This window comes from Bos javanicus, chromosome 7, assembly GCF_032452875.1.
Source record: "Bos javanicus breed banteng chromosome 7, ARS-OSU_banteng_1.0, whole genome shotgun sequence".
In the NCBI taxonomy this organism is placed as follows: Eukaryota; Metazoa; Chordata; class Mammalia; order Artiodactyla; family Bovidae; genus Bos; species Bos javanicus.
In genome coordinates this window covers 64,723,468-64,739,692 of record NC_083874.1, presented here as the reverse complement: position 1 = coordinate 64,739,692, position 16,225 = coordinate 64,723,468, and the positions used below count along the sequence as shown (strand labels likewise).

Here is a 16,225-nt window from a genome sequence, read left to right as displayed (position 1 = left end):
TTTGGGCCTCAGTGTTTCCACCAGGAGAATGAGGGATTTGGAAGAGAGCAGGGATTAGCAAATGCTCTTAAAGAGTCAGAGAGTAATTATTTTAGGCTTGTGAGCCACATGGTCTCTGTTGCAACTTCTCAACTCTGCCATTCTCATGCACAGCAGCCCTAGACAGCTTGTAAACCAAAGGACATAGTTGCATTCTAATAAAACTTTTTACAAGACCAGGAGGCCAGATTGTGGGTCATAGTTTTCCAACACCTGGACTAGAAGGCCACTGAAGACCTTCAGACCTTGGATATTTTAAAATCTTTATTGGTCGTCTTCTAAGGAGCCCTGTTTGGCTTGGTTTCTTGGCCTCTGATGTCAAAAATCCCCATTCTGGTAGCAGGTATGTTTGGGACCCTAAAGAGATGCTAATGTGGAAAGGAATAATAGACCTGTGAGGTCTGCATGGCCTGCCAACAGGTTACAAAGTTTGAAGGCTTTCCTGAGATGGTTACAAACATTCCTCTAAAAATAGAGAAGATTGTGAAATTTGGGGACCGCCTTTGGAAAGTGTCTGGAGGATGCCTTTCCCAGGCTCTCTTCCTCGCTTTCCTGAAGACATATTTTACCTTCTCCACCCTTACTGGGCCCCTGGACATTGTGTGTGTGTAAGACCCCATCTCCCCTTAGAGGCACTGTTTTCCTACCCACAAGTGGGTGTTCTTTCTCCACTGCATTAAAAATCTCCTCGACAGAGAAGTTGATTTCTTCTTTTTCCCGACATAACATCTCATATTGTTTTGGGCACATAGAAGTGCTGAATAAACATTCAAATTTACATCCTAGGACCCCTTGCCCTCCCTTCCCATCACGCATCACTCAAGAGGCTTGTCCTGCTGTTATGATGGATCTCAGTGGCTTTTCTGTTTGTTGGATTCTATTTTCTGTGTCGTCTGGGATCTGGGTTATCAGATACACATCGGTGTCATTTATAGTCAGGCCGTGTGGCTGCAACGGTCAGATGGATATCCTCTGATACTGCGGGAGTCAGAGAGGCAGGCTGTTGCATGGGAGGGAGTTGAAGCCCTGGCTGGAAATGGAAATGAAATGTGGAATGAAAACATCCTGGATTTAAGATACAGCTCTGCCACTAACTCGCTGAGGAAATTTAAACAAGCCACTTAACAAACCACTTAAGCAATCCAAAGCCTTGGTTTCTTAGTCTAAATGGGAGAGTAAAGCTCTGGGGTTTTTTTTGTGTGTGTTTGTGAAAATGGAAGTGAAATGATTTATGTGAAGGCATTGATAAAGAGGAAAGGACCATACTAACATAATAAAAATTAATAACAAGCTACCATAACCAACTAGGACCTATTATATAGCACAGGGAACTATCCTCAATATTTTGTAATAACCTAGAAGGGAAAAGAATACACACACACACACACATATATAAATGTGCATATAAACTGAATTGTCATGGTGTACACCTGAAATTAACATGGTATTGTAAATCAACTATACTTCAATTAAAAACAAAACAAAAAACAAGCCACTAACCTCTCTCACCTCCTAACTGGCCACCCTGTTTCCACCCTTGCCCACCGAGTCTGCTGTCCAAGTGGCATCTAAAGTGATCTGTAAATGAGAGTTGGATCTTAGATCTTGCTGCTCCTCTGTTAAATCCCCAAGGGCTCCCATCTTATTCAAAGCTCAAGTCCTGAAAATGACTGATAAGGCCCCTTCTCCCTTGGCTCTGTGGCATCTGACCTCATGTCCCACGCTTCTCCACTGTAGCCACAGTCTTCTTGTTCCTGCCTCAGGGTCCTTGCTCGTCTTGATACCTGGTATGTTCTTTCCCTAGAACGACATGAATCTCTGTGTCCCTTGCTAAGGTCACTTTTCTTTCTCAGTGAGGCCTTCCCAGGCCATTCTTTTAAAAATTCCATCCTATCCCTCTTGCCTGCTTTGATCTTTGCCTGCAGCACTTACTACAAGCTAACACAATATTTATATTACTTGTTCTGTCTCTGTCTGTTCCTATACAGAGTAGACACCTCATGAGGGCAGGGATTTTCATATTTACTTATTCACTGCTGTATTTCCAGGGTTAAGCACTTTGCTTGATACATAGTGGATGCTTAATAAATATTTGTCAAGTGAATAACAGAAGTGATAATTTCATCAGCCCAATGAGGCTGCCTTCTGGGACACACAACTCTATAGCATTCATTGATTGATATGAATTCATTCATTTTCTAGAGCTTGGTCCCAATTATTGCTAACTTTTTCCCACTGGGATCTATGGAAACAGAATACAGTAAGTCTTCTACATATAACCTTTAAGTTGTGGACTTTCAAAGCAGCGAATGGGCTACTACCATCACTGAATCATTTTTTCAAGAGGGTAGGTATATCGAATCCAGCAAGGAACCAGACCCTGTGTCATCAGCATCAGTTTAGTTCAGTTCAGTTCAGTTGCTCAATCGTGTCCGACTCTTTGCAACCCCATGAATTGCAGCATGCCAGGCCTCCCTGTCCATCACCAACGACGTGAGTCAAATTGCAGCTCGCCCTCCATCTCCTATTGTTCACAGTCCCTTAGCTCTACCAGCTTCCACTTTCTTTCCCTCCTCCAATCAATAACTCTTCTTGCCTGTTCACTCGATGCCAGCTGTACTACTATACTTTTCAAGGCATGGTACTATAAGATTAAAAATGTTTGCTTTATTTTTTGTGTTTGTTTTTATGTGCTGTTTGTGGAAAGTATTATAAACCTATTACAGTACAGTGCTCTATAGCTGTTTGTGTTAGTTTGGTACCTAGGGTAACTTTGTTGGCCTTACCAACAAAATTGGACTTAACGAACATGCTCTCAGAATGGAACTCGTTCATATGTAGGGGACTTACTGTATTAAAGTGATTAAGTCAGAAAGAGAAAAATATCATATATATATGTATGGAATCTAGAAAAATGGTACTGATGAACCTATTTGCAAGGAAGGAATGGAGACACAGATGCAGAGAATGGACTTGTGGACTCAACAGGGAAAGGAGAGGGCGGGACGAATTGAGACAGTAGTATTGACATTTGTATACCACCGTGTGTCAAACAGACAGCTAGTGGGGAGCTGCTGTGTACAGGGAGCCCAGCCTGGCTCCCTGTATATAAAGGGAGAGTTATGACTGATTCGTGTTGTTGTCCGGTGGAAACGAACACAACATTGTAAAGCAATTATCCTCCAATTAAAAAATTTAAGAAAATGATTAAGAAGGTGGGTTTAGTAATCAGACAAAGGTCAAGACTGGTGTTTACTTCTCACTACGTGTGTGAAAGTGAAGTAAAAGTGTTAGCTGTTCAGTCATATCCAACTCTTTGCAACCTGACGGGCTGTAGCCTGCTAGGCTCCTCTGTCCATGGAATTCACTAGGCAAGAATACTGGATGGGTTGCCATTCCCTTCTCTGGGGGAATCTTCCTGACCCAGGGATTGAACCAGGGTCTCCTGCGTTGAAGGCGGATTCTTTACTGCCTGAGCACCAGGGAAGCCCCACTATCTGTGTGAGGTTCAGCAAATAATCTACCTCTCAGAACCTGAATTTCTCAGCTGCAAAATGATCATTTCTACTTAGTAAGATTGTTGTGAGGATGAAATTGGGCTTATTATTTGTGAAAAGTGTTTAGACACATCTTTAGTCTATTGTATTATAAGTTGTTGGCTAACGGTTGGTAACTTTACATCAGTAATGCTATAATAATATCAGCATCCTCTAAGAGTGCATAGGAACAAGCGTAATTTTAACAGCCACTCTTTTTGTGTGAATTTGCTCAGAATTGTTCCAAATAAGTCTTTCGCCTCTGAATTTTCTGTCATTTCCTGCTATTTAAAAAAGTATGTTGTTTCCCCTTTTCCTCCTCCTGTGCACCCTCCTCATTTTTACTTAACTCCAGGAAACCTGTGTTTTTATCCTTCTGTGCCACTCACGGGTCCTGGGTCTTGATTCCAGTTGCTTTGCCACCATAAGCCTCATCGGTGCAGTGGGGCTGAAATCTGCGCCCTGCCAGCCTCCCCGATGCACTGAGAGGACAAATGGAGAAGATGAATGTGAACAGTAAAACACAGCAAGCCCGACAGGTAACAGGCCTGCTCCTCAGTTTTATAACCGCTTCCCAGCTACGGGAGTTGTGAATGCCCGGCCAAGCCTCTCTGTTCTTGCCCATCTGGGGGAATTAGATGCAGTGTATGCACAATGGGAACAGCTTGCTTTTTTTGTCTCTGATTTTGTGGGTTTATTATGATCGATGCCTCCCTGAAGCCAAGATTGAGTTTATCTTTGGAGAACTGTTTTCAAGAGTGTTGTATGGGGGATGACGTTCAGTTCAGCACAGTAATTTAATTTGAATTATTGATGTGACTTGAACCTGGCATTTTGGATCTGTTTAAGCCTCATGAAAGCTTGAAGATTTTTCAGCATTGTGAAGCCTCTAATTAACTATCTAGCCAGAGGTTTTCTGCATCCAGTAAACATAATGTAATTCTATTATGATAGTTTTCTGGAGAAGTCAACTGTATCCTTGGTGCTGAACTGGAAAATTCATCAGCCAGGAGACAGTGGTGGTGAACACAGGCCCAGAGATGGCAATTAGGGGCGGGGAGTCCAGCTGGTTCCCTTTCTCCTGGTTTCCTTTGTCTGTAGGGCCCTGCAGAGTTCAGAACTTCAGTCCTCTGTCCCATTAGATTTAAAATATTAGAATGGAAAACAAAATAACCCTGTTGGCAATTAGCTAGTTCCGGGATGGTGAATGGGTTTCTTTTCATGTTCTAGTAGGTGGTGTTTGCCTGAAATAAGCCCTTAAAGATTTTGAGTTCATACTGCTTTATTTAGCAATTTATTTTGTACTTACCATGCTCCAGGCACTTTGTAGGCCCCTCCATTTGGGTTAACTTAATTCTAGCAAGAATGTGATGAGGCAGGTACCATTAATAATCCGAAAACTGAACTACCTTGCTTCAGATCACATAGCTTATAAGATGAAGATCTGGGACTCAAGCCCATAGCGTCGATTCCATTGAACTCTAGTAGTATTGTGTTGTGCTTGGCCCCAAGTCTGACATGTGATGAAAACTGGATGAATCTGGCTTGGACATACACTGCTGCTGTTGTCAGTGGAAGTTGTGATAGATAACTGTGCATTTTCCAGCACAAGAGATAGTTAAGACACACAGTCCCCCTTTGCTTGGCTACACTCTGCTCATCCTTTAGATCCAGCTTATAATTCACTCAAGAGGGGCTTTACCTGATCTATCCAGTCATCTTCCTGGTCCTGAACAGGTGCCCTCATTATGATCTCCCAAGACATCCTTTGTTCTTTCTTTTTTACATCTGCCTCAATTTGTAGTATTTCATATGTGTTTGTGTGATCCTTTGTGAAACACCTGTCTCTTCCACCTGTCTGTAAGTTTGATGCTGTGTCCCCAGAGCCTGCAAGATGGCAAGCACTCAGTTGTTAGATGAACTGCTTGGTTGGCTAAGTAACCAGGGTACCCTAGAGTAGTGTTTTTTAAACTGTGGGTCATGACCCCTTTTGTTGTTCAGTCACTCAGTTGTGTCCTACTCTTTGTGACCCCATGGACTGCAACACGCCAGGCTTCCCTGTCCATCACCAACTCCTGGAGGTGCTCAAACTCATGTCTGCTGATTCAGTGATACCATCCAACCATCTCATTCTCTGTCATCCCCTTCTGCTGCCTTCAATCTTTCCCAGTATCAGGGTCTTTTCCAATGAGTCAGTTCATTGCATCAGTTCTTACACTGGGTAGGATGTAAATATATTTCTGTGTATTCTAGCCAGAGATTTTTGAAAGCCCTGGTCTAAAGTGGCTTCCCACATGGGATGGGGAGTGAGACCAGGTGACCTCTGATGTCTCTTCTTGCTGATGCTAGGGCACCTACAGGTCAGGCAAGAGGTTTTGGAGCCTAGGGCTTGTTTCTCTCCATCTGATGCATTATATTTTTCAAGGCTATTTGATTATGCCTGGGTGATTTGGAAGCAATCTCTCTCTTGTTCAATTAAACTCGTGCTTGCTTTTCAGTCTGCTAAATGAAGCCTTTGATCACAGTTGAGAATTCACTGTTTCCATTGGTATTACAGTTCTAAATTTGCCCATTTTCAACAGCCGCTGATTCTAATTGAAATGGAAGGGCTGTGTTTTTTTTCCCCCTTTGGGGTTTAATTGTGTTTTTCTCCTTATGTATTACCAACTGCTGGTCTCAAAGTGGGTATGATTGGAGAACAAGGTGACAGCTTTTCTAGGGGGCAAGTTACAGCATTGAGGACCTGATGTCTCTATGACAGAGGACTAAAAAACAAACCGGATTTTCTTTTCTTTCTTTAAAATTGATGTGTCTTAGTTGGGGGAGAAGGCAATGGTGACCCCCTCCAGTACTCTTGCCTGGAAAATCCCATGGACAGAGGAGCCTGGTGGGCTGCAGTCCATGGGGTCACTGGGAGTCAGCCACAACTGAGTGACTTCACTTTCACTTTTCACTTTCATGCATTGGAGAAGGAAATGGCAACCCACTCTGGTGTTCTTGCCTGGAGAATCCCAGGGACGGGGGAGCCTGGTGGGCTGCCGTCTATGGTGTCGCACAGAGTTGGACATGACTGAAGTGACTTAGCAGCAGCAACAGCAGCCTTAGTGGTAGATTGAGAACATTCCTGGACACGCTCTGGCATCTTATTTGCTTGTGCCTCTACAGTGTTGCTACTCAAAGTGTGGTTAATGAATCAACATATCAGCATTATCTTAGGGCATGGCAGAGACCTGCTGCATTTGGGTCTATGCAGGTCCTGTGGGTGATTCCTGGCACATTTCAGTTTGAGAAGTGTGGTCCTGCAAGACCCAATGCATGGTGGGTATAAGTGAATAAATGATTGAACTGTTGAGAAGTTGTTGGATGAAATGTGGGAATTGTTCTGCAGTCAGGAAGTTAGGTTGGTGTATTAGGAGTCTTGAGAGAGACAAAATCAATAGGATGTATATTTTTATCTGTCTATCAAGACCCACACACACATACATGCACACAAAGAATTTTATTTTAGGAACTTGGCTTGTGCGATTGTGGAGACTTGGCAGGTTCAAAATCTGATGTGGAGACTGGCAGATGGAGACTCAGGAAAGAGTTACAGTTGAAGACTAAAGGCAGTCTCCTGGTGCTTCAGGAAGATCAATGTTGAAGATTGTCTTAGTCAGCCTGGACTGCTCTCACTGAATGCCATAGGGAATTCCCTGGTAGTTCTGTGGTTAAGAATTCACCTTCCATTTCAGAGGGGTGTGGGTTTGATCCCTGGTCAGGGAGGCAAGATCCCACATGCCTCAAGGCCAAAAAAACAAAACATAAAGCAGAAGCAATATTGTAACAGAGTCAATAAAGACTTTAAAAATTGTCCACATTAAAAAAAGAACAAAACCTTAACATATAAAAGGAATGCTACATATTGGGTGGTTTATGAGTAAGAGAAATTTATCCCTGACAGTTCTGGAGGCTAGAAATGCCAGATCAGGCTGCCATCATGGTCAAGTTCTGTTAAGGGTTCCATTCTTTTTTGTTGACTACTATCCTCTGTTGTATTCTCACATTCTCACATCCCTATGGAGCAGAAAGAGAAGAAGCAAATGCTCTCATGACTCTTATAAGGACACTAATCCCATTCATGAGGACGCTATCCTCTTGACCTCAGTTCAGTTCAGTCACTCAGCTGACTCTTTGTGACCCCATGGACTGAAGCATGCCAGGCTTCCCTATCCATCACCAACTCCTGGAGCTTGCTCAAACTCATGTCCATCGAGTCAGTGATGCCATCCAACCATCTCATCCTCTGTTGTCCCCTTCTCCTCCTGCCTTCAGTCTTTCCCAGTGTCAGGGTCTTTTCCAATGAGTCAGTTCTTCACATCAGGCAGCCAAAGTCTTGGAGTTTCAGCTTCAACATCAGTCCTTTCAATGAACACCCAGGACTGATTTCCTTTAGGATGGACTGGTTGGATCTCCTTGCAATCCAAGGGACTCTTAAGAGTCTTCTCCAAAATAAAAATTCAAAAGCATCAATTCTTTGGCACTCAGCTTTCTTTATAGTCCAACTCTCACATCCATACATGACCACTGGAAAAACCATAGCCTTGACTAGATGGACCTTTGTTGGCAAAGTAATGTCTCTGCTTTTTAATATGATGTCTAGGTTGGTCATAACATTTATTCCAAGGAGCAAGTGTCTTTTAATTTCATGACTGCATTCTCTTGACCTCATATAATCCTAATTACCTCCCCAAAGCCCAAGCTTAACATTACCTCACTGGGGGATAGAGATTCAAGATAAGAATTTTTTTTTTATAGAGGGGGTCACAACCATTCAGTCTACAACACAGATGAAGTCTGAAGGTTGTCTGCTGAAAGAATTCCTTTTGCTAAGGGGAGATCAGTCTATTGTTCTGTTCAGGACTTCAACTTTTCCACCCACATAATGAAACTCAATCTGCTTTACACAAAATCCACCAATTTAAATGTAAATCTCAGCCATAAATACTGTCACATAAACATCTAGAATCATATTTAAACCGATACTGGTACTGTGGCCACAGCAAGTTCATATATGAAGTTGACCATTACAGTTGGTTTTGGGAAGAAATTATGATAAATGACAGGAAGAGAGATCATCCCACATCACCAGGAGATGTTATTTCCCAGGATTTATCTTTTTTATCAAGGAATCTGTGCCTATATTCTGGAGCTTGGACTTTATTCAAAAAGCTTGATGAGAAGAGCCAGACCTCAAGAAGAGTAGCCCCAGCAGACCTAGGGGATGGCTTGGTGCTCAGACTGTTGGTTCTGGAGGCAGACCACTGGCCCATCCTTCTCTGTCACTTGCTAGCTTTGTGATCCTGGGTAAGCCTCTTAACTCTTGGGCCTCAGTTTCCTGATCTGTAAAATGGAGTCACTTTAGTTTTTATAATTGTCATGAATATGAATGGAGACCATGCTCACAGGGCAGTTAGTATGGAGCCTGACACAGGGTGACAATAAATACTAGCTGCCACTGCTGCCATTGTTTTCTGCTGCTGTTTGCTGCCAGTGTTGCTGCTGTGGCCTTGACTTCAGTGTGTGTTTCTCTTATCTGGCCTAGGTGTTTTACCATCTATTACCATCTATACCTCACATGCTGATGGATGCCGCTTTAAGAAGCAAGGTAGGTGGGTCAATCTGGTGCTTACGAGCAGGTGGAACAGCCCTATTTTTATCACTACTGTTGCACTGGAATGAGTCATTCCAAGGTAAAGGAAGAAAAAGTTACCCCCCATTCAGGCAGACTCATTTCCAGGTAAAGCACAGTCTCCAAAGACTGGAAGCTCCAGCCACTCTGAAGCAGCAACTGAAATGAAGCACAGCCCTCATCCCCCAGCCCCAGCCCATCTGTGCTTTTGCTGCCATGTGTCTGCCCTGCCCCAGTTAGGCTCCTGCCCCATGGACTACATTTCAGTAGCCTAGTTTAGTCCAATCCTCTCAAGCAGATAGAGAGAAGTGTTTTCAATTAGCAGGATCTCATTGCTGAGGGCACTAAGAGACAGTTCTGGGGCGGAGAGAGTAATTGAACGTATGGCGTGTATTTACTGGAGGAGGAAGCACCGCACCGGAGTCTTAGTGCTCCCATGCTTGCTGGCTCGGTGCCACTCCAGTGACAAGTGCATCAGTTAAAGACGTGCAGTCCAGGCTCCCTCAGGAGGCATCCGTCCCCTCTGCAATAGCCCTGCTGGTGGCAGGAAGCTCCTTATCACAGGCTAAGGAGGAACGCGCCTGCAGAGCAGCCTGCGTCTTGGTTGGACACCTCTGGCTATTGGAAATTTAGAGCTTTCTTTTTTAAAAAATAATTTTATTTATGTATGTATGGCTGTGCTGGGTCTTTGTTGCTGCAGGGGGCTTTTCTCTAGTTGTGGAGAGTGGAGGCCACTCTCTGCTTGTGGCGTGTGCTCTCACTGTGGTGGCTTCTCTTGTGGAGCTTGAGCTCTCGCGTGTGCGGGCTAGAAAGTGCAGGCTCAGTGGTTGTGGTGCGCGGTCTTCATTGCCCCGTGGTATATGGGGTCTTCCAGGATAGGGACTGAACCCATGTCTCCTGTGTTGGCAGCTGGATTCTTTACCACTGAGCCACCAGGGAAGTCCTAGAACTTTCTTTTTTATGTTGAGTACAACTTTGAGGGTTGATCACTCCTCCTTGTTGAATTTTCCTAAAATCTTAACATCACAGAGGTAATCACTCATTAATGTCCTTTGTTTTCCCATTTCTGCCCTTCCCTCCCCTGTCCCCACACAAGTATTAGAAGAAGTAGAAATGAGTGGCCATATTGAATGCATTCCTTCACCTACTATTCAATTGACCGAAAATGATTAAGTGTCTGCTCTTTGTCAGACACTCTTTAAAGCTCTGGGGACTGAATGATGTACCAGGTTTCTACTCACACGAAACCTTTGCTAGTAGAGTAGATTGGTGACAAAAATAAACCAACAGGATCATTATAGGGTGACAAGGGTTTTTATAGAAGTAAACGAGGAGAAATGATTGTGAGAACTCTTGGTGTATGGGGCAGGGATAAAGAGGAGGCTGGGATTAACTGGCTTTTCTTTAGATAGTCAGGAAAGGCTTCTCGTGGTGGTGATATTTGAACCTAAATCTAAAAGAGTAGGAACTATGCCAGGCAAAGGATTGGGAGAAGACCAAAGACATTTAGGTGTGTGTTGGATGGACAGAGGCAGAGGCTTATCGAGCAAGGGAGAGAGCATGGTGAAAGATCTCATGAAGAGGAAGGCAGGGCCAGCTCTGAAAGGCCTGGCAAACTAAGGAAGGGGGTTTGGATTTTATGTAGACTGCAGGAGTAGGTCATTGGAGGATTCTAATGGGGTTTGGTGGTATGATTTAAGTTTTAAAAACAGCACTTAGTGATGTGTGGACAGTGGATTGTATGGTGGAAAGGGAATGATGGGAGGACCAGCGAGGAGCTACCATGGTACTTAGTGATGGCTGAGAGGATGCACGTCAGCTATGTGTTTAGAGGCAGAAACACTAGGACTTAGTGATGAACTGGACATTGTAGCTGAAGGAAAGGGTGTCTCCAGGCTCTGAAAGATATCAGAAGGATCTCTGTGTAGGCGCCATAGACTGAATGTTTGTGTCTCCTCAGAATTCATATGTTAAAATCCTAACCTAACAATAGGCGGTATTAGGCTTGTATAAGGCGGGAGAGTGTCTTTGGGAAGTTATTGCATCATGAAGGTGGATCCCTCTTGAATGAGGTTGGTGCCCTTACAAGAGACCTCAGAAGATGTTCCCTGGTGGTTCAGTGGTGAGGAGTCTGCCTTGCAATGCGGAGGATGCAGGTTCAATTCCTGGTCAGGAAACTAGGGTCTCATGCTGTGGGGCTGTGTACCACAACTATAGAGCCCATGCACTGCAACAAAGTCCCAGGGCAACTGAAAAAAAAAAAAAAAAGAGAGACTTCAGAAAGATCCCTTGTCCCTGTTATCATGTGAGGACAAAGAGAGAAGATGGCCATCTGTGAACCAGGGAGAGGATTCAACAGACACCAAATCTGTTGGCACCTTGATCTTGAACTTAATCAGCCTCCAGCACTGTAAGTAATAAATGTTTGTTTTTTAGGCCACGCAGTCTAGGGTATTTTTGTGATAGCCTGAACAGAGCAAAACAGTGGGAAGGGAGAAGAACAATCAAGTATACCTGACAATCAATGAGGGGGTGGGGGCATCCTGTTCCTGGAAGAGATTTCATTTCCCACCTGAAAACACTTATAGATATGGTAACTGTATGGATGAGCACATAGAATGTGCTAGATCAGGGAGGGATGCGCAGCTGGGCAAAAGAACCAGGCTGTCCAAAATATGGCTGCTCCTACTTGCCAACATTTGGGTCAACCCAGGGTTGAGGGCAGCAGCAGGTGGAAGTCACCTTTGGGGAAAAGGACTCTTGGTGTTGAGAAAGAGACACTTGGCACCAGATCCTACCCCTTTCTGTTCTAGCATTGGGCATTGGCCAAGTGACCATTTCTTCATCTCTGGAATGGGGTGATGATGTTATTTACAGTGTGTGGTTATCAACAAGACTAAGATAAACTTCACAAGGACCCAGGACAGTGGCCAGTGCTGATGAAGTTGTTAACCAGCTCAATCAGCTTCTTAACCATTATCAACAACATCCTCAACATCTCTTTTCATTGGTAAAGACCAGAAAAGCATAATGGGCCTCCGTCTTGAGCTCTGAGAATTGGAAGAATGTGATGTGTATATTTTGTAGTGTGGTGGGCAATGAAGATTAAACATCACATTACTAAGACAGTAAAAAACAAAGAAACAAAACAAAAAAAGCAAACAGCAACAACGAATGTGCCAAAAGAGGTCTTAGAGACTAGACTGCCTTTTTTTTTTTTTTCAAATGAACATATGAGAAAATTAAAGTCACAAAGAAAATCAGTGGCAGAGCTGAGACTAGAATCAAGTTCTGAGGTCCAGGTTCTTGCTTGTTCCACTAATCCACTCTAAACAAGAAGCCTCAAGTCAGGTATTAAAGGCCCTGAAGGGAGAAACTGGTGCCTGCAGCAGGGAGCTCTGCTTAATGCATGGTGGTGACCTGAATGGGAAGGAAATCCAAAGGGAGGGGATACATGTGTATGTAGGAGTTTCCCAGGTGCACTGTGGTGAAGAATCCACCTGCCGGTGCAGGAAATACAAGAGATGTGGGTTTGATCCCTGGGTCAGGAAGATCCCCTGGAGGAGGAGGGTCTGGTAACCCCCTCCAGTATTCGTGCCTGCAGAATCCCATGGACAGAGGAGCCTGGCAGTCTATAGTCCATGGGGTTGCACAGAGTCGGACACCACTGAAGCGACTTAGCACACACGCATGCATATCAATCAACTCTTCAGTCCAGGGATCAGAAAGTCTTGCTGCATGCTCCACTGGTTGAATGACATTGGAGACAAATGTTCCTTAGGTCACACTTTGAAGAATGTTGAAGTTTCAATGGTCTGGGAACTTGGCAAAAATACTGAATGTTGTTAAAGAGACGGTGTATTGAACCTGAAGTAGAGCAAAGACAGTTAGATATTCAGAGGCTTATCTTATTAAAATATTTTGGCTTAATTTTGAGTGAGTGAGTGCAGGTTTCTCAGTTGTGTCCGACTTTTTGCAACCCCATGGACTATACAGTTCATGGAATTCTCCAGGCCAAAATACTGGAGTGGGTAGCCTGTCCCTTCTCCAGCAGATCTTCCCAACCCAGGAATTGAACTGGGGTCTCCTGCATTGCAGGTGGATTCTTTACCAACTGAGCTATCAGGCTTAATTTTGGGGGATCCCAAATAATAGAATGAGATCAATTGCTCTAATTTTCAGGAAGGAAGGAAGATTCTTGTTCAGTGCAAGGGTGGACAAAACAGTGTAGTATTTTAAAAATGAGGTAGATTTCCTAGAGTGAGGTAGGGGAAGAGTGAATTGGTTGACGGGATGTATTCTTGCCCAGAATGTTGTCAAAGGAGGTCTCTGATTTTTTGGAGGCAGGAGTGGATGTTTTCTCAGTTAATGTTTTCCATTCTGAGATTCTAAGGTACTCCTTTGGAAGTTAGTATTCACGCATTCATCATCTACTCTGAGTTAGGCTCAGTGGTGAGTATACATCTATACCCAGTGGGAATATACACCCACACTCTCATCTGGGTTTTTAGATCAGATGTGAGTCTGATCTGAGCAGATTGAACTTCGTCTTCTGCATTGGATGAGATTGTCCATTTGTCCCCCTACATTTTATGGAGGCCTCTTGATCACAAAATTTCCTAAGTGAAAAAGAATGTCTTCAAATGTATTCATTAGATCCAAATCCAGTGCCAAATGGAAAACTCAGCACCCCCAGCTCGAGTCGTAATGTAGAAAGCATAGGAAGTGGTAACTTCTGTTTTTCTAAGTGAGCTTAATTGTTTAAAAGCCAGCTGGCTTCCAGGGTCCTGATGCCACATTTTTATTTCCCTGCAAATGGAGTTCTTCTCCACCCTGTTCCTTCTTCTCTGCATGTCTCAGCCAAGAACAAGCTCTGTCTACAAGTAGCTTTCAGTGACAATTATAGTGGATATTGTTCCAAGCTCCATCTTTGCTGGAGCCAGGGGACCCAGTAGTGCTCTGAGTCAGCGTGTTGCCTCGTGAGGGTAGCTCAGTGGGAATTTAAAGCCTTCTCTGACCACGCTTTCCTCCCTGGCTGTCCTCCAGGCTGGAGGTATACTGGAAGAAGGCAGCCGAATCTGATGAGAAATAAAGAGATGGGATTCAGGATGCAAGTAGTTCCTTCTGAGCTTGGTGTGGTCACCAGAATGCATCACTTCTTTTTCTCTGGATTCTTTGCATTTCGTCTTGAGCACATTAAAAATCTGTCCTCTTGGACAGGAGCTGCCCTGGAGGCAACTGCACGGAAGCAGAGAAGAGGTTCATAATGTGTCTGTCTACCCCACCCTCATTGTTTCTTAAGCCGCTTTCCTGAGAAGATACTATTCTTTCCCCCAGCTTCTCTTGGTCTGGTTCAATTTATTCCTTTAGGTAATATTCATCAATAAACAAGCCTTAAGTTGTAGGCTGAGATTCTTTAAATCTCTTCTAGGCAATTCTCATCATGCTATCGGTGATAGGTGATTGCTCACTGGGGCTCACTAATTTTGAACCTTGAAAACAAATTTATCTAACTTACCATCTGTCCAGAGCTCCAAGTCCCAAGTTTCCTTCTTTCTTCTGTCCTCTGAGAGACTCTCACTTGCCTTTCATCAGAGATGTGTGTTTGTGTGTAGTCACTAAGTTGACTCTTTGTGACCTCATGGACTGTAGCCCTCCAGGCTCCTCCATCCATGGGATTCTCCAGGCAAAAATAATGCATTCTTGTGCCATTTCCTTCTCCAGAGAATCTTCCTGGCCAGGGCTTCAAACCCGCATCTCCTGCGTCTCCTACATTGGCAAGTGGATTCTTTACCTCTGAGCCACCAGGGAAGCCCTTTCGTCAGGGATACCTATTCAATACTTCATTTATCTCTAAGCATTTATCAACAGTGCCTAGACTTTATGGATAACAAAGATTAAGAAGGTATTACAGGACTCTATATATTAGCTTATGGTTAAAGTTTAAAACATTTATTTTGACAGCAGCACACAGAAAACCAGGTGATGTGTACAGTGACATTTATTTTTCCAAAAACATTTGTTGGCTGTCCTGACAGCATGGACAGTAGTAGGCAGGCAGGTTCTGGAGTCAGAACAGTTCCAACTGTAACTTCCTCGTTTTCCATCTATGTAAATTTAAATCAGGTACTAGCTACTCTTGAGTGTCAGCAACGTAATCGGTACAATAGGACTAGTAATAGTACTGGCCTCAAAGAGGATTAAGTGAGGTAATATACTTAAGCATTTGACAAAAGTAACCATGTAATACCTGTTAGGTGTAAAGAAGTCACGTGTACCAGGCTTTATTCTTGACCTTCTTGTCAAGAACCCTGGAGTAACTGATTGGAGCAAGGGTTAGAGGAAATGAAACCCCACTACAAATTGAACATTGTGTTACTAATTATAAGTATCTTTCCTCTAAATATTTGCTTGTTTATCTTTGCTTCCATCTTTGTGCTGCCCTAGGTCTTTTCATAGCTATTGAGCCCCATCTGTTCTCATTTATATTCAGCTGCTATTTAGAATATAAGTGTTAATTATCTCCTTAACACCTCACTGCTACTAATTCTGAGCACTCTGTGTTCTTGGTTCCTTTGGTTTATACCATCTGCCCAGGGTCCCATACCAATTGTCTTCATGGTGTCTTCTGTGTTTTAGTGGTTCTTCACTTTCTTTTTAAAAGAGCGTGTTTGAATAACCTCCTTTAACTATTATTTTAAGATACATTCTGATGATAAAAGCCATTCTCAGTATAAAATTTAGAAAAATAGGCAGAAAACAAGCCTATAAGACTTCCACCAAGACAAGACAAGGATTTATATGTTAAATATATTTTGTGCTACTCTTTTTTCCCCCATGAGTCTACATACGTGTGTTTCAAACTTAGGATCATATCATTATTAGATGGGAGTTTTTGGCTTCAAGTAACAAAATAACTCAAACTGGCTTGTAAAGTGAGGAAATAGATTAGCACAAATAACTGAAAATCCAGAGGTAG

The 16,225-nt window shown here is 43.3% G+C and overlaps 1 long non-coding RNA gene across 2 annotated transcripts; it reads right to left on the bottom strand.

Moving 5' to 3' along the window:
• Positions 1-302: 302 nt before the first annotated feature.
• On the bottom strand, positions 303-15,592 carry LOC133251522 (uncharacterized). Of its 2 annotated transcripts, XR_009737666.1 has the most exons (5): positions 14,765-15,592; positions 3,965-4,057; positions 1,750-1,839; positions 1,540-1,617; positions 303-1,069 (listed from the first exon to the last, which is right to left on the bottom strand). It is a non-coding gene; the product is annotated as an uncharacterized LOC133251522 (long non-coding RNA). The 2 variants fall into 2 exon arrangements; XR_009737667.1 differs by lacking the exon at positions 1,750-1,839 and having other exon boundaries at positions 14,765-15,589.
• Positions 15,593-16,225: the final 633 nt, after the last annotated feature.